Raw genomic sequence first — 20,411 nt, forward strand, 5'->3', positions numbered from 1 at the left:
TACATTTCATAAAGAAATACTGCAGATTCAAATGAGCTTTTATAAAAATGCTAATATTTTAAATAACATTCAAGAAAAGAATCAACCTTTGTCACTTAGAAGACATTGCCAAGGGGATGTGAAACGTCACAAATTTAAGGAATGAAAACTTCTGATGCCTTTCATACAGTTGTTATGTAAGAGCTCCATTTTGTTCTATAAATAGAAAAGAGAAGCTGTGTTTCTTTGCGTTTTTTTATTTTATCATACAAATATCTGAACTTAGAATATGTATCTGTAGTTGATAAAATGAATGCTTTGTGAATTAATATTTGCTAACCTGAGCCCACAACCTTCGTACACACAAAAGTGTTCCATGAACATACGGTTTAGTTAGTTTTTGTTTGGGAAGGGCTTCCATACTTACATGGAGATTAATGTCTATCATCTATTATGTCTGGATTAAATCTAGAAAATAGGGTGTGTTTGTCTGTCTGTATCTACATAGAAAGAAACATGGCTCACAGACTTTTAATTATTTCTTCAAATGATAATATTATACCTTTTTATACATTTTCTACCCTTGTGGAATGATAAAACTGCTACTGTTTATCTACAGAAGAGGTACATCAAGACAGTAGATTTTCTTATACTTTTCCCAAAGTGTGATTCAAATTTGATCTGCTGGAGGAGACAGAAATTACATCTGCATGCTAATTCTTTACTGGGCATGACTTCTTGAAAAATGGCCATGCTAAGGTGAGTTGTTAGCACACTATTTTCGAGGCTCAGTGACTAGAAGTACTGACTTTAGGTAGCGATGCTATGAATTTATTTTGCCATGTAATACACCTCACTAATACTGCACTACCCCTGCTATGCTAGTGATAAGTTTCTATTAAACTAGCGCTGGTAATCATCTGGAACCAGGCACCAGTTCTTTGAGACTAACCACTAGGTATTAGCAGGAAAATTGCAAACTCATTTTATTTCTGAGCTAAACTGGCATCAGAATCTGAAGCTACTTCTGTAGAGGTGAAAAGCTAGAAAGCTAATCTACCATACTGCTAACTCTAAGGGTTTAGCCAGTCCTGTATTGCTGTGTGACATAATTCAAGGCTTTTATTTTCTGAAATGTATAACCCTGGTGATTTAGATATTGACTTTAAAGATCTTCCTAGAAGAAAGTTTATTATATTATCTCTCCCGCATGTCAGAAAAGTACATACTGTGAAATTAAAGTAACACACCATTTCTCAGAAAAGGAAGCTAGTCTGTGCTCTAGCTTTATTGGGGGGAAAAAATCTTTATCACAAAGAAGTCATTTAAATGTGTTTTATAAATGTACGTGTTATGTTTGAAGAAGACTGTGACCTGAAAAGAAATACACATACATGGTTATGCTCTTTGAAATATGTATATGTGTATAGTATTTTTGTATATGTGCTAGTATTTTAGACTCCCACAATGATACTTAGGACCACTTCAGAAATTTAAATACTAAATAGAAACATTGAGTATTTGTGGTTCTATTTTGCATAAAAGTATCTTACATTATAAATTCTGACAACAAGCAATGCCTACATAAGATGCACCTACAGCCCTGTTTTTGTTTCAGATCAGGAGTGCAACTCCAGTTGTCACCTTTCTCTGTGCTTTGGTTTGCACCTTGGAGTGGTCTCAGAGCTATGCATTGGATTCCTTTCCAAAGAAACGAACCTGGAAGAAGAGATCCAGGAGTGTGTTTAACGTGCTCCAGCCACTAATGAGTACTCATTAGTCATTCATTCATCAGGGGGCCAGCTTAAACCTCCTGGAAAATGTGATGTGGGTATCGGGTTCTCAGCACCAATGGTTTCACGCTGTGGGGCTCTCCTGTTGTGCTGTACTATTTGTAATATAGGCAGTGCTGAAACAACCCAAAATCTGTATACTTTAGATGTCTTAAAAATTCTCATTAGTATTTCGTGGTCCATAAACTATGCAGAGGCAGTTTATCACAAGCATTTGAAAGCTGAAATTTGTGCTGTGTTGGTTGATTTAAAATGTGTATTCAGATCAGATGGTAAGCTTCATATCCTGATTAACTGAGGATGGGAATGGAATATTTATGTTTATAAATTCACAGTTTGTTTTCCACAAATATTCTCCAGAGGTCACTTAAAGTTCAATGTTTTATATATTTCTGCCAAAAAGCAAGTTTGCTGAAAAGTCAAACACAAAAAGGTTCATGATTATAAGCACTGTGAGAGTAAATTAATCTTCTTAGAAATGGTTTTACACTCTTTGCCCAGGACTAATTTGGTCTGCGTGCTTTTTCAGCAACAGAAAACATAGTTTTTGACTGTTTTAATAAACATTTATAATATTAAAATATTAATAACCACAGGAAAAGTGATAATTTTTACTTGAAAAATAAAATGTTAATGATGGCTGGAGGAATCATTGTTCTTTTGCGTAATGGCATGCACTGTAGCCACACAATAAAATACGAAAAGAGAAGGCTTTTTATCTATTTTTTTCTAACAGAATACATTTTACATTGTTGAAAATATTATTTTTCAAAATGTCTGTTCCTATTTAACTTTATATATCATTGGCCTCATCCAGCCACAGCTGTAAACTGTCTTATGTGGATTTTTCTATTAAGATGCCATACCTGCTTAGATAAATGAATAAAAGTGGGAATGCAGAAGAAACTGTAACTGCCTGCTCCCATAAAAAAGTTTGTAAATGTGCACAAGCTTTGATGGATGCCACAACAGCATAGGTTTTTTAGGCCTCACAAGGAATTATAGAAGTTGCAAACAACATTCATTATATGGATAACTTTTAATTTAATCTTAATTCCTAAACAAAATGTATTGGCAAAAGAGCAAAGACTTTATCCTGCAAATTTTTCTACAGGATGCTTTGTGTCCGGGTCTCTGCATAGGTACAGTAGCTCACCAGCACAAAGCCATTTGCAGAACTGTGGTATTTGCACTGCTTTAAAAAAAAGTGATCTTTTTACCCAATACCTATTCAAGAGATTTAGAGATTGAATGGCTCGGTTTATCTATGGTGAGCATAAAGCAGAATAATTACCAAGCTATATCAAATCAGTCATGTGTTAAGTTTGGCACCTTTTATTTTCCAGTGTTCAGATAGAATTTTTGTAACACCAACTTTTTGCTGACGTGTACCTCAAGAAAATACACGCCTTAAGTTCTTGTGTAATGAATGAATATGTCTGTTACTCATACACATATTTTTTTAATCTTGGCTTTTATAATTCTATTTAGAGCTTGCCTTGAAATAATACTTTCTGGAAGAAAGCTTTTTAGGATATTTCCACAGGTCATAAACATTAGATTTCAAATCAGATATATCTCAATAAATACTTTTAGTTTCAATTCTATCTGACAGTTACATGGGAAACTAGTCGTCCTGTTTCCTAATTTCTAGAACAGAATTAAAATAATGTTGGTCATAGAATGGGTTATGCTTTTTCCAGGCTCTTGAGAAGAGAGAATGGACTTGACCTAATTTTTACACCTCCAGAATAGATATTAGGCATTTGTAATCTTTCCTATGTTTGAATTATATTTGACTACGCTGTAACATTGTACATGCTGTTATTGCCACAAACCACTGCAAATATTTCAGCAGGAAAAAAAAAAAAGCGCATTCTTTTGTGCATATTCATGTTAGCCTAATGATGCCAGTACAGGCATGATAAGGATAACAAAAGAATGCAGTCACAGTGCTGTCAAACTGCTTAATACCAGTGTCCATCTAGCTCCATATCTACTTTCTGACAGTAGCCAGTATTGGATGCTTTGGGAAAGAGTGCAAGAAACATGGCAAGAGCAGAATAATCATTCTCCATCTACCAGCTCCTGACCACCTTCCTCATTTAAAGTTTGCATCCAGCTAACTCTGTTAATAGCCAACAAAGGACCTTTCCCTCCTGAATTTTTCTAATCCAGATCTAGTGTCAGGACTTTTCAGGCCAGTAGCTCCATGCCTTTGATTTGAAAAAAAAACCAGAAATGAAGATCTTTTTCTCCAGAAGATCATATTTTAGGCTCATAATCAGAATCTATAGTATATATATGTTTTTATAGATTTCCTAAATAAAACTAAATCACAGCACCAAAGCAATCTGATACAGCCTTTTACTGGTGCAGATTACTATGCAGAGCAAGGTCACACCAGTCTTGTGTGCTCCTAGTCCAGCTGCTTTGAATTGCAGTCTGGTGGCACAGTGCAAACTCACCTTCAGTGCTGATCCTGAACAATGACTGGAAGAATATGAATCATGACCACTCCCGTGCCATCTTTGCTGGAGGGAAGAAAGCGATAACTTTAAGAGAAGAGACTGGATTAAATAGCTAGGTAGTGTCATGCCTTAAACTACTGCAGCAAGATCTGCCAAAGCTTACGTATCCTTTCTACTGCTGAGAAATGTAGTCAAAACGGCTGCTATCAGCTCTGGTTTGATGAGGTAACAAGATTATTATGCACACAGATGAGATAGCATGAGATTTTTCTTTTACAGAAAATAGCAGGATTTTCTACATGAGTTCCAGAATTCATTATTCTTTTTGATACAGGAACAAAGTACTATGCTTAAATAAATGAAAAATGGAGTATGTGTTTCCACATGAAGTACTTGTTATTCATAATGTCAGGTGGATGCCATCCTGATCAGGCTGCAGAAAAGAAGAGGGGAGAATGGTGTGCAGCTGCATGGTTAAAACCATGTTATAGAGGCGAGAGTACATTCTGAACTAGGCAGTGCTAGTAAGGAGGTTAAATTTTCCCGAAGTCAGGACAAGAAAATTTGCAGAGCTTCTGCTTTTGAAACTTGCTTCTTACTTTATATGGAGACTTCCAGCTGTATTAATAGTGCCTTCCTCCAATACTTTCTGAAGTGTGGCTGTGTACAGGACTCTAGTGCATTTCTTCAGAAATGTAAAGAAAGTGAAGCTGTCCTAGAAATGTAGCACTTTAAGTTTAAAATTTCTTTTAGCTCCTGCTCTTTCACAGAATATATTGTTCCTATGAAACTGGTCCATAATATAAATGCATCACAAAAAGAGAAAATGAAGATTTTCCTTATAATCATTGTACATGTATGGCATCATTTAAATCAGAGAAGTTGCAGTTGATCCCCTTTTTCTGTTAAAAATGGAACTCAGGGGCCTAAGTCAGGACTGTTGATCCTTCACTGTAGGCCAAGTCCCAAAATGATAACAGTATTGACATACTCAGCCTTGCAATGATCAGGACTCTTTGTAGATCTGGCTCCGTATGCAAAGTGTTATTAACAAGGAGAGGACAATGAGTGCAGGCAAATGGGTGGCTTTCAAGGGCTTCTTACCCTCCAATTATTATTAAACCGATTTCTTCATTTTGGTGATGTAGCAGATTATTTCCTTGACCATTTTTTGGAACAAAGAACAAATCACGTAAGGGACTTCACAGCTGAAATAAATGCTGAAGGGGACTGGCAACACAGTCATTACATGAGCTGTCTGGCTATCTAGCTTAATACTAGTTCAGCAAAACAATGAAACTGCTAATTGTCAGTGGCTAGAAAATAGAACATTTTTATAATACTCCAGCTACAGAACAGAGAGTATACTTCAGTGAATAATACAGTTATATAATACCAATCAAGTAAGGGAGTAAAAATCTAAGCCTGGCTTCTTATTTTTGAAAGGCAGTACGGTGCTCTAATGCCAGGAACAGTGACTGCAGTGAGCTCTGAGACCAGCTCCAGGGAGCCCAGCAGAGACTTTGATGCCCTGTTACTTACACCTCTGATTTGGGACGAGGACTGCCTATCCCAGGGCAGTGATTTTAATCCTAGAGCTGTACAATTTTTTCCCCAAAGTTAGGTACATCCAGATGCAATGTCTGCTACATAACACTATGAAATCAATCTATCGCTAATCTATTAATTAGCAACAGCTTTCCACTACTGATCTTTAGCGCCAATGTTTTGCCCCAGACTGGAGGAATAAGATTGCTCCATTCTGCAGGATTTCTGCAAAAGGTATTTCTTGTTACACATATGAAGCACCAGATTCTATCGCTCCTTAAGTATGTACAGATTTGGCAAATGAGGAGATCAATGTGGCCATTTTCAGAGCAATGTCCTGTTTTAGTGAGAATGAGATTGCCAGAATCTGGCCAACGCTTACAGCATTTGGCAGTAAATGACAAGACAACATATACTGAACAAATGGGAGAAAATGCAGGGTAAACTTGGATATTAAATGCTTAACAGAGCCACATATTCCCATGAGTATTGGGTTTGCATGGCAAGGTTTTGGTAGAGGGAGGGGCTACAGGGGTGGCTTCTGTGAGAAGCTGCTGGAAGCTTCCCCTGTGTCCAACAGAGTCAATGCCAGCCGGCTCCAAGACCACCCATCAGCGACGGTGGTAGTGCCTCTGGGATAACATATTTAAGAAGGGGAAAAAGTTGCTGCATGACAGCAATTGCAGCTGAAGAGAGGAGTGAGAATATGTGAGAGAAACAACTCTGTAGACACCAAGGTCAGTGAAGAAGGAAGGGGAGGAGGTGCTCCAGGCACTGGAGCAGAGATTTCCTTGTAGCCCGTGGTGAAGACCATGGCGAGGCAGCCTGTCCCCCTGCAGCCCATGGAGGTCCACGGTGGAGCAGATATCCACCTGCAGCCCATGGAGGACCCCACACCAGAGCAGGTGGATGCCTGAAGGAGGCTGTGACGCCATGGGAAGCCCGCGCTGGAGCAGGCTCCTGGCAGGACCTGTGGACCCGTGGGGAGCGGAGCCCATGCTGGAGCAGGTTTGCTGGCAGGACTTGTGACCCCGTGGGGGACCCACGCTGGAGCAGCGTGTTCCTGAAGGACTGCACCCTGTGGAAAGGACACGTGGAAAAGACCCACACTGGAGCAGTTCGTGAAGAACTGCAGCCCATGGGAAGGACTCATGTTGGAGAAGTTAGTGGAGAACTGTCTTCTGTGGGAGGGACCCCACGCTGGAGCAGGGGAGGAGTGTGAGGAGGAAGGAGCGGCAGAGACAATGTGTGATAAACTGACTGCAACCCCTATACCCCATCCCCCTGCAATGCTCGGAGGGAGGAGGTAGAGAAATCAGGAGTGAAGTTGAGCCCAGGAAGAAGGGAGGAATGGAGGGAAGGTGTTGTAAGATGTGGTTATTTCTCATTATCCTACTCTGATTTTGATTGGCAGTAAATTAAATTAATTTCCTCAAGTCGAGTCTGTTTTACCCGTGACGGTAATTGGTGAATGATCTCTTCCTGTCCTTATCTTGACCCACACGGCTTTCGTTATGTTTTCTCTCACCTGTCCAGCTGAGGAAGGGGAGTGATAGAGCAGCTTGGTGGGCATCTGGCATCAAGCCAGGGTCAACCCATCACACCATGTTATGTGTTACTTTCCTTGTAACCAGCTCTTCTGGGTCCAGCAGTGGGAAAAGGAATTAAAACAGATAGGACGTGGTGGCAGAATGAGATCTTCAGTAGAAAGTATTTGGAAACAGAAGTAGAATAGGCAAAGATGGGTTTTATATAATTTCTGTATGAAGACCCAGTGAGGATGCATTCTTCTTTAGACATTTTAGCAACTGCAGGATCCAGTTGGGTATCTAGGCTAAATCCTTTTAACTGCAAATAACAAATAATTTTGTTCAGTCTATGCACCATGACAGTAAAAAGATGAGTTGGGGAACTTTTCTCCCTCAGTTTTGCTCTCAGCACCAGTCTAGAGCTTTTGGGGAGGACCATTCCCAAGGGAAAAGATAAGAAGCAGTAGTCAGCCTGTGCTCTGCCTGCTACCTATCTTGCACACGTAACACAAGCCATGCAAGGCCATAAGGCTGATAACCTGTCCATAAATTCTCCATTTATATAACATCACAGAGAAATCACACCATGCTCAGCTAGAGTGCATAAGGGGTCTCCAGGATGCTTTTGTCTAGGTCTGACTTTCACCTCCACTACAACTGGATGATGGTGTGAAAGCACAACCACTGCCTTTGGGGCTTTCTACAAGTGAAGAACAGTTAGGACAGCTTTGCCTGAAAACCCAGGTGCAGCATTAGATAATATGTTATATGTTATCGCTTGATTTTAAGTTGCTGTAATATTGCTGATGAAAAGGTTGTGCATCAATGGTAATTCATAATGTCTGTCACAATCAACTGAAACAAAAAAAATATTCTCTCTGTTGCTATAGCTTCTACAAAATGATTAACAAAGTGACAGCTTTAAAAAATGTTCCTGTTAGATTTGGAATGAAAGAACTGGAGTATAACCTGCATTTTGCTGTATAGGAAAGAATAGAATATATTGTAATATCAGAGTTAGGAAAAGCCAGACCTAAAAGCTTATGTAGGGCATTAAACAGAAGAATTGAATGAATTTTGGATAGCATTATGCATTCTTAACAGTCCAAAATATGCATAACGTGTCAGACCGACTTTTAATAAAGAAGTGATATTTCTATTATACTATTTCATTTCTTCAAAGCTGGAAAATATTAAATATTAAAATATAAATAGATTTGAGAAAGAAGCAAATAATTTTCATTGAATTAAAGAAAGTACTTAAAAACACTTTAGGGAAAAAAGGAAAGAAGCAATGTTCGAATGCAAAAACCACCGTGAGCAATATTAAGTGGTCAGGGACCTGATCTTTGGCTTGTCTTTGAATGATTGTGGTGAAATAAAGAACCTGGAAAGTTAAGATAACTAACCATCTGAAGATTTCCCAGAAGATGTCTAAGTGTTTGAGATTTAAATATTCATCACAGCAAGGTGATCTTGGTGGCAGAAAAATTGCTCACACTGAGACAACCTGCAGTATCCAAAGGAGAGTCCTTACCTTCTGCACTGTCTGCAAGCAAGAGCAGTCAACTATTTCTAGACAATTAGGAAGACACGTTAACCATATTAGCCTCTAAAGTGTAGCCCACTAGCAAGCAAGGGCACTACTTCAGAGTCTTGATTGGCTTTGAGAGCCTCCATCTGCACATCTCCAGCTACAGGAATCCAAAGAAATTCACTGGTAGGTCTGTGACTTTGTTGCTGTCTTTTTAGTGTATGCTAAGTGACACAGAAGGTCAGGAACATCATCTTGGAAAGCTGGTTACCAATCTAACCAGTACAGGAAGAGCAGCATTTTGTAGAGTTTGTTTCATATGTCTATACATAAAACTCCTCACCTGACAGTTCCAAGCTGAAGAAAGGAAGGCGTCTTTAGAGTGCCATTTGCACTGAGAACCACAGGCAGCTGAGTAATAATTTATCTGCTAAGTGGCATAGTTATCAGAAGAGTTCACATCAGTCTGCTACTGCTTTTTACGTACAGTGGTATATAGATGATGTCCCAAAGTTCAGATAATCCACAGTAGGTTAAAATTTGGGTGGAAGTATAGGCTACAAAAGATTACAAAAACAACCATTATCTGAATAATTTCAAACAAAATGAAATGGCTGCATTTAGTGTATTTTGAGGGTGAAAGAAATGGGGAGAGGGGAGGAGCAGCCACTCTTTTCAGAAGGGGAACCTTTTTTTTTTACTGTTTTTGCATTGGGAAAAAACCCCAATTAACTGCTTGCAGTTGTTCTGAAGCAACAGTCTCTTTATACTTCAAGAAGTATGCACTAAAATAGAGTTAAATTTTCAAGTTTACAAATTAATCTTTTCAAAATTATGTTTAATTTTACTAATGTTTTGCCTGACCTCCAGAGTCTACCTGCTTCCCTAGGTCTGTTCAATATCTTGCCCTGTTTTGGCAGGACGGGGGTTTGTTTACTTTTTAGCTCCTTTTGTTCACATGGGGCTTTGATTTCATACGTTTTTCATTTGAAGTGAAGATGTTGTCTGTGTGTAATGTTTTTTTATGTTCTGGGTAGTTCAGCACTTTTTTAATGTTTGTTGGTAAAGGTTGGTTTCATTTTGTTTTGTTTCTGGATCAGTTACCCACTCATCTTTTCTTCAACAAGGTCCACTGATCTTTGTGGTTTGCTGTGTTTTCATGAGGATGTAGCAATGAATTTTATGTTTGGTTACCTTTGATATACTTGGCCAGATTTTTATTTTGTGCCTTTATAAATTTGGAATGATTCCTTTGACTCAATGTAGTTAAATATTTCAGCTTATGACAGTCTTACTGAGATCAGAATTTGACCAACTATGTCTTCCATGATCAGGATTTAGAGCAATTTGAACAAAGGAGAGGACAAAAGAAACAATCACATCATTAATAATAAATAGGCTTAATCACAGTAAAGACTATTCCATTAAGTAACTCCATAGAAATGAGAACCATATAGTAGCCAAATAAATTATAAAAACTTAAAGCAGGTCCTGATTAGGTATGAATGTCAGTCCCAATGTCTCTTTCCACTACGACTGGTTATTAGTAAGAAAGTAGATTTTTTTTTCCTGTGTAGATTCCCCGTTCAATATTTAAGGCCATGAATGAGCTAAGGCTCAGTTGATTTGATTCAATGCACACTGTTGTATTAAGATCATGTAAGTCTAAAAGGTTTAACTCCTGTCTCAGGAGATCACTAGTTTCTCCCCTTCTGTTATCAGTATGGAAGAGTGCATACACACCTGCACTAACGTGCTGAATAGCATGACTTCACAGACAGCACAGCAGTTATAAGTGGAGTCAGAGCTGTCAGCATTTTCCTTTTCACTCCTGATTTCTCCATGACAAACACAGAAACATCAGATTGAATTTCTAAACAAAAGGATCAAAGCACAACATTCAGGAATTTGGTGGTAGATTTGCTTGGCATAAGCAAAGAGTGATACCATTCTGGAGGGGGAGTGCTCTGAAAACTGTTGAGTTGGACCTTTGATTTGTGGTCTGTGTTCAGTCCTGACACATTATTTGGGGATTTGCTTGTGTGCAGTTTTGCTGGGACCAGTGGAGGAAAGTTTTAAATCAAATCAATGGTAGAATCTAAATTAAGTCTGGGTTTTGGCTAGATTCCTTTATGTAGTCTGTTAGAAAGCAAGTCTTTGCAACCATGTGGTGAGCATTTGGGTATTCAAGGTTATGACTCACCAGGCTCAGCAAATAATGTGCAATCTGAGCAATAATTGGCATTTTAGAGGGAAAGAAAGGAAAACCTCATTCCTCCAATCTTCTCCCCTTTTATCCACTGAATGCCTTTTATAGATGTAAGTGCTTTTCAGAATTTAGGCAGATTGAAGTTGAAATAAGGTCAGCTTGTTCAGCTTTCCTCCTTACACTCCTGGCAACACTTTATACTGCCAAAGGCACGATGAAGGGCCTTATTATTCCCTTGACAGGTAATTTTCATGCAGAGGAATGGAAATTATGAGTTTGAACTAATGATGTTTTGTCTCATTTCTCCATTGGAGAATTTTCCTGCCATAAAATAGGCTAAGACTTCAGCATTTTATATACACAAATTGTCATGATCTGGAGAGGTTACGGTCATAAGCATAGAATAAGGTCCCTTATAGTACAACTGCTACCCGCCTCCACTTCTTCACTTATTTGATATCTTTTGTAGTGGCTGCCCTAATGCTATTCCTGAAAGCCACTACAAAGATGGAGAGGGAAAAATGGGAGTGATAGTCCGTTCTACTACAGAGAAAAGATGAGGGAATCTCTAGAGCACTTAACTCCCTAACACGCTTTGAAAATACTGTCTGTTTGCTGAGGCAAGTCCCTTTCATGCTTACTAGCTGCAGCTCCTTCCTGAGGATGTGGGTGCCTCAGGGGTTTATACCAGGCTAAGCTGCCTGTTCTTTCCATAGCTTCATCAGTGGGCTGGGACATTGCATCAGCCTACATATTCTCACAGTGACCCTGTGTGTGTTTATTGCCTTCCCTTAAATGAAACAAAATATTCAGCTACCATTTGTTTTACGGATGGTATGCACAGACAGTTCTTTGAGAAAAGGAGAAAGAACACTTGTGATCAGTATGTGGGTTGCAGATACCTCTCAATTATCATCTGTGTTTTCAAATTTACACTCATTTTTCACTAGCTTATTCTTTAGTTGTGAACATGTCAAAACTCATGAATGATACTATAGATATGTATGTTAGGATTTTATCAAATATGAAGATCATATGAATTCTGTAATACTGCTGGTTAGACTGTGCTTTGTGTTTGCAATAGAAATGTGTTACTTTCAGCTTCTATATAAAATTAGCCAATATTTAAATTCCTTAAAACATGTACTTTTATAGAAATATTCAGAGTGAATATGTAATTTCACAATGGGCACGTTAAATAAATTAAGCGATCACTTAAGGAGTATGCTAAAACTCTTCTTAAGACCTTTCCTACAAATGCTGTTGAGGAGGACACGTTTTGCAAAAAGCATGAATGATCTCAGCTTATAGTTACACTTCAGACATCCTGGGAAAGGAAAATTCCAGCTACATAATTGTGGGAAGCCAAGGTTTAAGAAGATTTTAGAGACAGATCTATCAGAAATTGAGGCAAAGGAACATCCCTTTAGAGCTGTTGAAGATCTGGCCTTGGGCATTGAGTACATTCACTGGAAATGCTGACTTAGCCTCTCTGGCTAACTGAATCTGAGAGAGAGCAGAATATAAACTACTGCTTCTAGTCTCACATGTTATCTAAAGACATATATTACCTTCCCTAACATCTATGGGCAACTGGAATGTTCTCTTATTAAGTGCACACTGTATATGGGTAGGGAAAACAGCCACCCTTAATTTCTAAACTTGTTTAAATACCACTGTGCTTTTAAAAAACGTAAAAATTGAATTAAATTGAAAAAAAAATGTACCTAAATTTGCCATAATTTCATGCTCAGATGTTCTACTCCTTCCGTGAGTGTGCATACGCACAGGTTCCAGAGCATTACAGGCAGGCAGGGCTACAAAATACCAGAAGCTGTGTCCCTCAAAGCAGACATTTTTCCTACTGTCCTGTCATCAGTTTTCTGGAGGCGATGCAGGATCATTAAGCCACTGACATTGAAACAAGTAAAAAAATAAGTAAACGTGTAATCCAGCAACACTCCTTTGACAGCAAACCTACAGCTACGGTGCCAGAAAACAAATGGAATCAATCATTAATTACAAATTTTGCCGGACTTAATGGAATCTGGAAACAATGCTAAGGTGGACAGGGCATAGTAAGTGGTGATGAATGTCAGGATAATGGGACAAATTTAGCTTTCAGACATATCTACTGCGCATTAACTCTGATTTGTCTTTAGATCATACAAAGAGGACAATTTCAGGGACTACAGGAGGTGCCCAACTCTCATAAATCAATATGCTGCCTACTGAGTTATTGGAGCTTTGCTGATTTAGATAAAGAACAGATCTACACCTATATTAGCTGTGCATCCTTAAGAGCAAAGTTTTGCCAAGAAAGAGCTGAAGCTAGAACTTTCTAAAAACCCGCAAAGTGCATATGAATCAATTGAGAAGTACATGAGGCTAGAATCATTCAAAGTGTTCACAGACCAGAAAGCTGTACTGAAGGAAAATTTTACAGGCTGTGTTGAGGTACATTTCATTTCTGGGTATAATTAATATCACTGTATTTATCTCATAAAGCCGTAAAGGATTTTGAGTCCTGGCTGTGTTAAAAAAAATTCAACTGTCCCTTTCCTTGTACAAAACCATTTGAATGGTAATGGAAAGAATTGCTCTAATTAATGGTCTCTTGGATCAAAAGGTGAGATGAGCTAAAGATAGATACAAATTACTAATTGCTGGTATGCAGAATAGTGTTGTAAATGGCATTTTTAAAGATAAATCTGGAGCATCATAGATCCATTTTTATGACTGACAGATGTTCATCATGATTTCTAATAACTTCAAATACACTTCCTTTTAACCCATAATTGAATTATATTTTATTTTAGAAATTGCTATGACACTCCTACCTAAAGTAACTAGAAAACGGAATTAGTATTAAGGATTCTTTTATTCAGATCCTCATCCTTTTACATATTTTGATGGAGGTATGTCCACCCATTTGTGGAATCTTACATTTCTAGGGGGAATGATGCCATTTCAGCATTATATGTTCTCAAGAGAGATAAATGAGAATGGGAAAGAAAGAGTAGTAATTTATTCCTTTGCAATGAAGTCCTTGGTATAATCACTTGGGAAAATGCTAGTTTAAGCCAAGTGTGATAAGGGTGTGTGTTATGCGAGAATCCTCATGTGTTATTCTCCCATTACTTAAATGCTTGACAAAAGCTTTGTTACCTCAGCCCTTGTAAATGACACACAGATGCTATCAGGCATACCCTCTATGCTCATGCAGGTGGAGGGATTAGAGATAATCCCTGATGTGATTTACCATTAATTCATTCAAGATTTTGGAAATGAGGTTAAATTCATTGAATTTCCACCTGAGCTGGGTTACAGGCAAAGAAGGAATGTGGTGGCCTATGGAATGGTAAACTTAAGTGTCTGGAGTACACACGTATGTATTAAGGAAGCAGTTACATACCGGAGCTGTTATAATGTGCTATTTATGCTAACAGAAGGGTGTACATTTTATTTAATTCACGTACATATAAAATCATAGAATCATAGAATAGTTTGGGTTGGAAGGGACCTTTAAAGGTCATGTAGTCCAACACCCCTGCACTGAGCAGGGACATCTTCAACTAGATCAAGTTGCTCAGAGTCCTGTCCAGCCTGACCTTGAATGTTTCCGGGGATGGGGCATCTACCACCTCTCTGGGCAACCTGTTCCAGTGTTTCACCACCCTCATAAAAAATTTCTTCCTTGTATCTAGTCTACATCTACCCTCTTTTTGTTTAAAACCATTACCCCTGGTCCTATCGCAACAGGCCTTGCTAAAAAGTTTGTCCCCATCTTTCTTATAGTATGTACTTTAAGTACTGGAAGGCTGCAATAAGGTCTCCCCAGAGCCTTCTCTTCTCCAGGCTGAGTAACCCCAACTCTCTCAGCCTTTCCTCATAGGAGAGGTGTTCCATCCCTCTGATCATTTTTGTGGCCCTCCTCTGGACCCACTCCAACAGGTCCATGTCTTTCCTGTGCTGAGGACTCCAGAGCTGGATGCAGTACTCCAGGCAGGGTCTCACAAGAGGGGAGTAGAGGGAGAAAATCAGCTCACTCAACCTGCTGGTTACGCTTTTTTTGATGCAGCCCAGGATACAGTTGGCCTTCTGGGCTGCAAGCGCACATTGTCAGCTCATGTCCAGCTTTTTCATCCCCAAGGCCTTCTCCGCAGGGCTGCTCTCAATCCCTTCATCCCCCAGGCTGTATTGATACCGGAGGTTGCCCTGACCCATGTGCAGGACCTTGCACTTGGCCTTGTTGAACTTCATGAGGTTCACATGGGCCCACTTCTCGAGCTTGTCCAGGGCCCTCTGGATGGCATCCTGTCCCTCAGATGTGTCAACCGCACCACTCAGCTTGGTGTCATCTGCAAACTTGCTGAGGGTGCACTCGATCCCACTGTCTATGTCATTGATGAAGATATTAAACAATACTCGTCCCAATAAGTACCCCTGAGGGACACCACTCGTCACCAATCTCCATCTGGACATTGAGCCGTTGACCACTACCCTCTAGATGCGATCATCCAACCAATTCCTCATGCACCAAACAGTCCACCCATCAAATCCATATCTCTCCAATTTAGAGAGAAGGATGTTGTGGGGGACCATCTCAAAGGCCTTACAGAAGTCCAGACAGATGACATCTGTAGCTCAATGTAAGTAGTATGAAATATGAATTACTTCATATAAGTAATATGATAAGAATAAATAAATGCTTTTTAAAGGAAGTGTAATAATAAAGAATTCATTCATTAATAGCAAGTCTTGTATGCTGATTTCTGTTTATTTCATTTAGTTAGCTCCATGATTTTATGTAGAAACCAGTTTGCTAAATGAATATAAAACTTTGGTTGTTAGCCAGGATCTATGTCACTGGGGAATGTATATCTATCAATTTTGATGATGTTTATGAGTGGACTTTTTTGTTTTAGGAAAAAATCTTTAAAAATCACTTTAAATGAATGCAGTTACCTAAAAAGAAATTGTACCTCACTTGCTTCTTAATGAAGGACAACTGAAAGCTCTAACTACTGAATTTCTGTTTAATTGATGGGTATCTGGGTGATTAGCTTTCAGAGACACAGTGCAGTTGTTATGATTGTGATTGCTTCTGGGCAGAGGATGCATGATCTTCAGGTTCTCTTTAATGAATGTAGAAAAGTACATTGCTTAAAACCTCCATAACTAAATAAAGGCTGGAGTGCCTGTGCTATTTGTTTAAGAAGGAATAATTATGTCAATTTCTTCCCGTAGAGCTTCTTAAAAATTGCTCTTTGGCAATTTATTGTTTAGAAAGCTAAAGAGCAATTTTATGAATTTAGAATATTCACCCAGAGAACCACTGCTCCTAAATTACTTTGTTTTTCTCTAGGTAAAAATGTTTGCATTATCATTAGTTTCATCTCCCTTTATCAGGAAAGAAAATGTGTTTTCTACCTTCACAGCTGTTAAGCTGACTATTTCAATCTTTGTGTTCTGTGGTTTTCAGCTACAACTACAGTAGGATGCTGGTTTTAGTTGCTGGGAAGGGAAAGTAATAAATAATTTAATGCTATCCTTCTTTTCCTCATTGCCTGAGTCAGCTTAAAAACTGTTAGAGGGTAACTCTGGCTAATGGCAACTAACATGGTCCCTGTTGATGCACGATTGCCTGCCAACCTCCTTCTGGCGTACCACTGACTGCTGTTTCCAGAGGTTGGGCAGGGGAATTGATACCCTAAAGCATGCACTAAAGCATGTATGCTGCATGATTTTCCCAGTTGGAGTGCAGAATGCTGCTACTTCCCCCCCCCCCCCCCTTCACTTTAAATAAAGCTCCACTTAGTCTTTAAAATGTAAATCTGCATTTTGGGACATTTAAAGTAACGCTTAGGACTCATCACTTTGTATTCCTCAAAACTCAGCATTTTCTTCAGTTTCACTGAATGGGATCTGAAGGGTGGCAATCTTGATATGCCGAACATCAGAGAGGAGTAATTTTTTATGGTGCATCCTTGTTGCTGTCTTATGAGGTAGAGAAGGTGGTTCCTCCCTGCTTTGAACTCTGGTATTATGATAACAAATGAATTGCTCCACAGATGAAAGAAAATTTGTAATGTTACTGTGAAAAACTTGTTTAAATAACTAGTGTTCAGGTGGAACATACATTTCTGACCAAGAAAAATAGGTCTAGACTGGTTTATATATAAACAAAATGCTATAAATGTGAAAAATGGAAACAGCGAGAGAGAATGAAAACTGACAGGAAATTCTTACTTCTGATGTAGATTTTTGTAACCAGGAATTAAAAGTTAAAGGGGGATTCAAAACACTTGCAAGCTACAGGAGGAAAGAAAGTTTTAACAAGGATGTAAACTTTTATGTTACAGGATTTAATCAAATTCTAGGATAAATTAGGAAGAATAAATTAGTGAGTTTCTTGTCCCTTCTGGTGAGGCACCTGCTGTTGAAAAGACAGGCTCTTGGGCTAGGCAGACCTCAAAACTACCCTGAGGACAAGTCTTACATCCTTAAGAATGTTCTTGAAATAAACAGATTAGGATGGAAGAAAAACCCCAACAAAACAAACTGGGCAAAGAAATCAGATGTGGGAAAGGTTATCTTGCTTTCCACTGAAATCTTTTTATGTCAGTCTGGGAGAGTGGTAACTTTATGTACAGGTTGCAAAGCCCCAAAGGAATCTGAACTTGCTGGGCAATCTAATCCTTGAAGTTAATCTCTAAAAGATACACTAATAAATGCAGATGAAGACCAACAGGAAAACAGAACAATCTTCTGGCTCTAATAGCTTGCTTTCCAGAATTTGTTCTTTGTTGCTGTCTCACAGCTCTCTGTGGTATCTCAGTCCTGGGGTTTAGCCTGAGGCTCTTTTGGAGGAAAGAAGCCTAACCCAATCTCTTGTCATATTAGTCTTTGAGCAAAAGCAAACTTAAATTCCATATGTATATATTTTAACAACAGTTATCTGTCATGAGGAGGAGAAATGTGCCTGGGTGGCTGTGCCTGTGTTGTGACAACTAAAGATCTTTTTCAAAAGAAAGATACTAAGAAGGGAAGGATTGGTTTGTGATTAAAGTCTAAGAATGGGACAGTGGATCTTGAATTAGTCCATGGTTCTGTAATACGTTTCCTGTGTAGACTTAGGAAAACCATTACAGTTTCTGAGCTGTCTACACCTCAAGAGACACACACACACACACACACACGTGTGCACACACACACACACAGCTTGGGGGAGGAAACGATTTCTTTTCTACCTACTCTTTTATCCATCTTTCATAGATAGTCTGCGTTAGGGTCTGTCTCTTTCAAGTGTCTGCACAGTACCTACCAAAGCAGCCGCTGGGATTGCTCAGTTCTCCTGTTTTATACCTGGAAATAATGTAAACCCCAAATATAAAAAAAAAAGGGGGGGGGGGAGGGGAGAAAAAGGAGGGAGTAAGGTTGAGAACTCATTTGCTTGTCAGCCTGGCCTTAAAAAGAAGTAACACAAATGGGAGGATGAAAGGAGAAAAAGGGAATCTCAACTTTATTATCCTGTAAACGCCAGCCAGTTTTCACAATATTTCACCTAGCTCTCAGCTGTCTAGGGCAAGGCCTCTTTTGGGAGAACTTTGCTGGATTTTGCTGTACTGGTTTGCTGGATGGAAAATTCCTCCTATTGACAATGCAGTTTATCATCTTTGCTTGTTTATCCAACTAAAACTGAAACAAGGAAAAACACAGTCTTAGTTAATACTTACATCTTTTTCTACTGTTTCTGATGGAAAGGGAAAGTAATTATATGAGTCAAGTGTGGTTTTGGGGGCAACTTGTTGTCATATAGGACACACCAAGAAGATTTGAAGCCAGAAACTCCTCCCCACCAGCCAGCTGATGCAGATACAGCTACAAAACACTGCCTGTGCTGGTATGATTCTGTAACAACCTTGATCTGTGGTAGTCACTGCCTTAGTGAACAGTATGGACCCATCTGCTTTTGCTTGTCAGTAGTGCCAAGACTAGCATTAGCTCTGCTAAACCAAGAAGTCTATCAATGAAGCAGGGTCGGATTCTTTTATAAATATTGTAAGACAAAATACTGAAGAAACACAAATAAAAGCGAGTTAATATATATCCAAAATGTTGATTAAAATGTGTATATATGCAGATTTAAAAAATACATGTGTATTTTATATATGCATACGTGCATTTAAATAAACTTTATATACAAACACATCTACCTATCTATTTGTCTGAGTAAAAGTAAACATCTAAATAAGAAACAACTCTAATTTCTGGGTTTTTTTACCAGGATTCAGAAATCAAAAATGTTAACTTATAATATGCATTCAGCTGTCAAGAAGTGATAAAAAATTGACAAAACTTTCAGCATCAACATCAGTCCTTTAGAAGTTTCTCCTTATGTATTACTGATACAGCATCATCAAAGATGTAAACTTATGGTGCTGACAACTTACTACATTTAATATAAAGTTTCTGACATTGTAGTTCTGATAGACCTTGGAAATTCTTAAATAAAACTGTCCTGAACTGTCCATGAACAAGGAAAGCAATATGGACTGGGAGCTGGCTTTAGATCTTATGCACAGATATTTGCTGAAATATTGTGAAGTAGAAAAAAACCCACATATTTTAGTACAGCACACAGTACTGTTCTCTACACAGTTCATTTTGAGGATAATTCTAGACGAGTCATGACATGGTTTCCGTTGTTTATGTTCTGCAAAAATAAAGCAAAGGCAGGATTTTTGTAGTCATATAAAGCAAACAAATAATAAATTGATAATTTTTTCAGCTGAATTTCTCATGAGAATTAGGAAATTGGGTCATCTTCTTTATGTCTTATTTTTTATGCGCACATAGAGATTGAACACTTCTGGATCCTTCTCCTTATTACTAGTGAATTACTTCTCCCACCAGTTTGCTGCTTCTTTTCTTCTATCTACTCCAAGGAAAACCTCTGCTTTCCTTCCTGAAGAAGACCTACAGAGGGACATTCACCTCTGCCTATTCCCACAGATTTCTGCTACTAGTCAGCCATATAGGGTATACTTGTATTTATAAAGCAGAGACACACCTTATGAGTGACAGTTCCCCAGTGTCAGGGAAGCACGTACCTAGAAGTTTTCTGTGGATAATCAGGAAGACTGGAGGGAAAAGTAGAGGGTCAGTGGCAAGGAGAATCACAGCTATACTTTTTCCTTTGAAATGGCCAACTCAGTCTTCTCTACTGGATCTCCTGATGGAGGAATCAAGTCTCCCTCTTCTCTCAGATATTGTACCAGGCTAGTAAGAACCACAGTCAATGAAAAAGGAAAAAGTCCATGAGGGATGAGCCCAAATATTGAT

Source organism: Gymnogyps californianus, chromosome 1, assembly GCF_018139145.2.
Source record: "Gymnogyps californianus isolate 813 chromosome 1, ASM1813914v2, whole genome shotgun sequence".
In the NCBI taxonomy this organism is placed as follows: domain Eukaryota; kingdom Metazoa; phylum Chordata; class Aves; order Accipitriformes; family Cathartidae; genus Gymnogyps; species Gymnogyps californianus.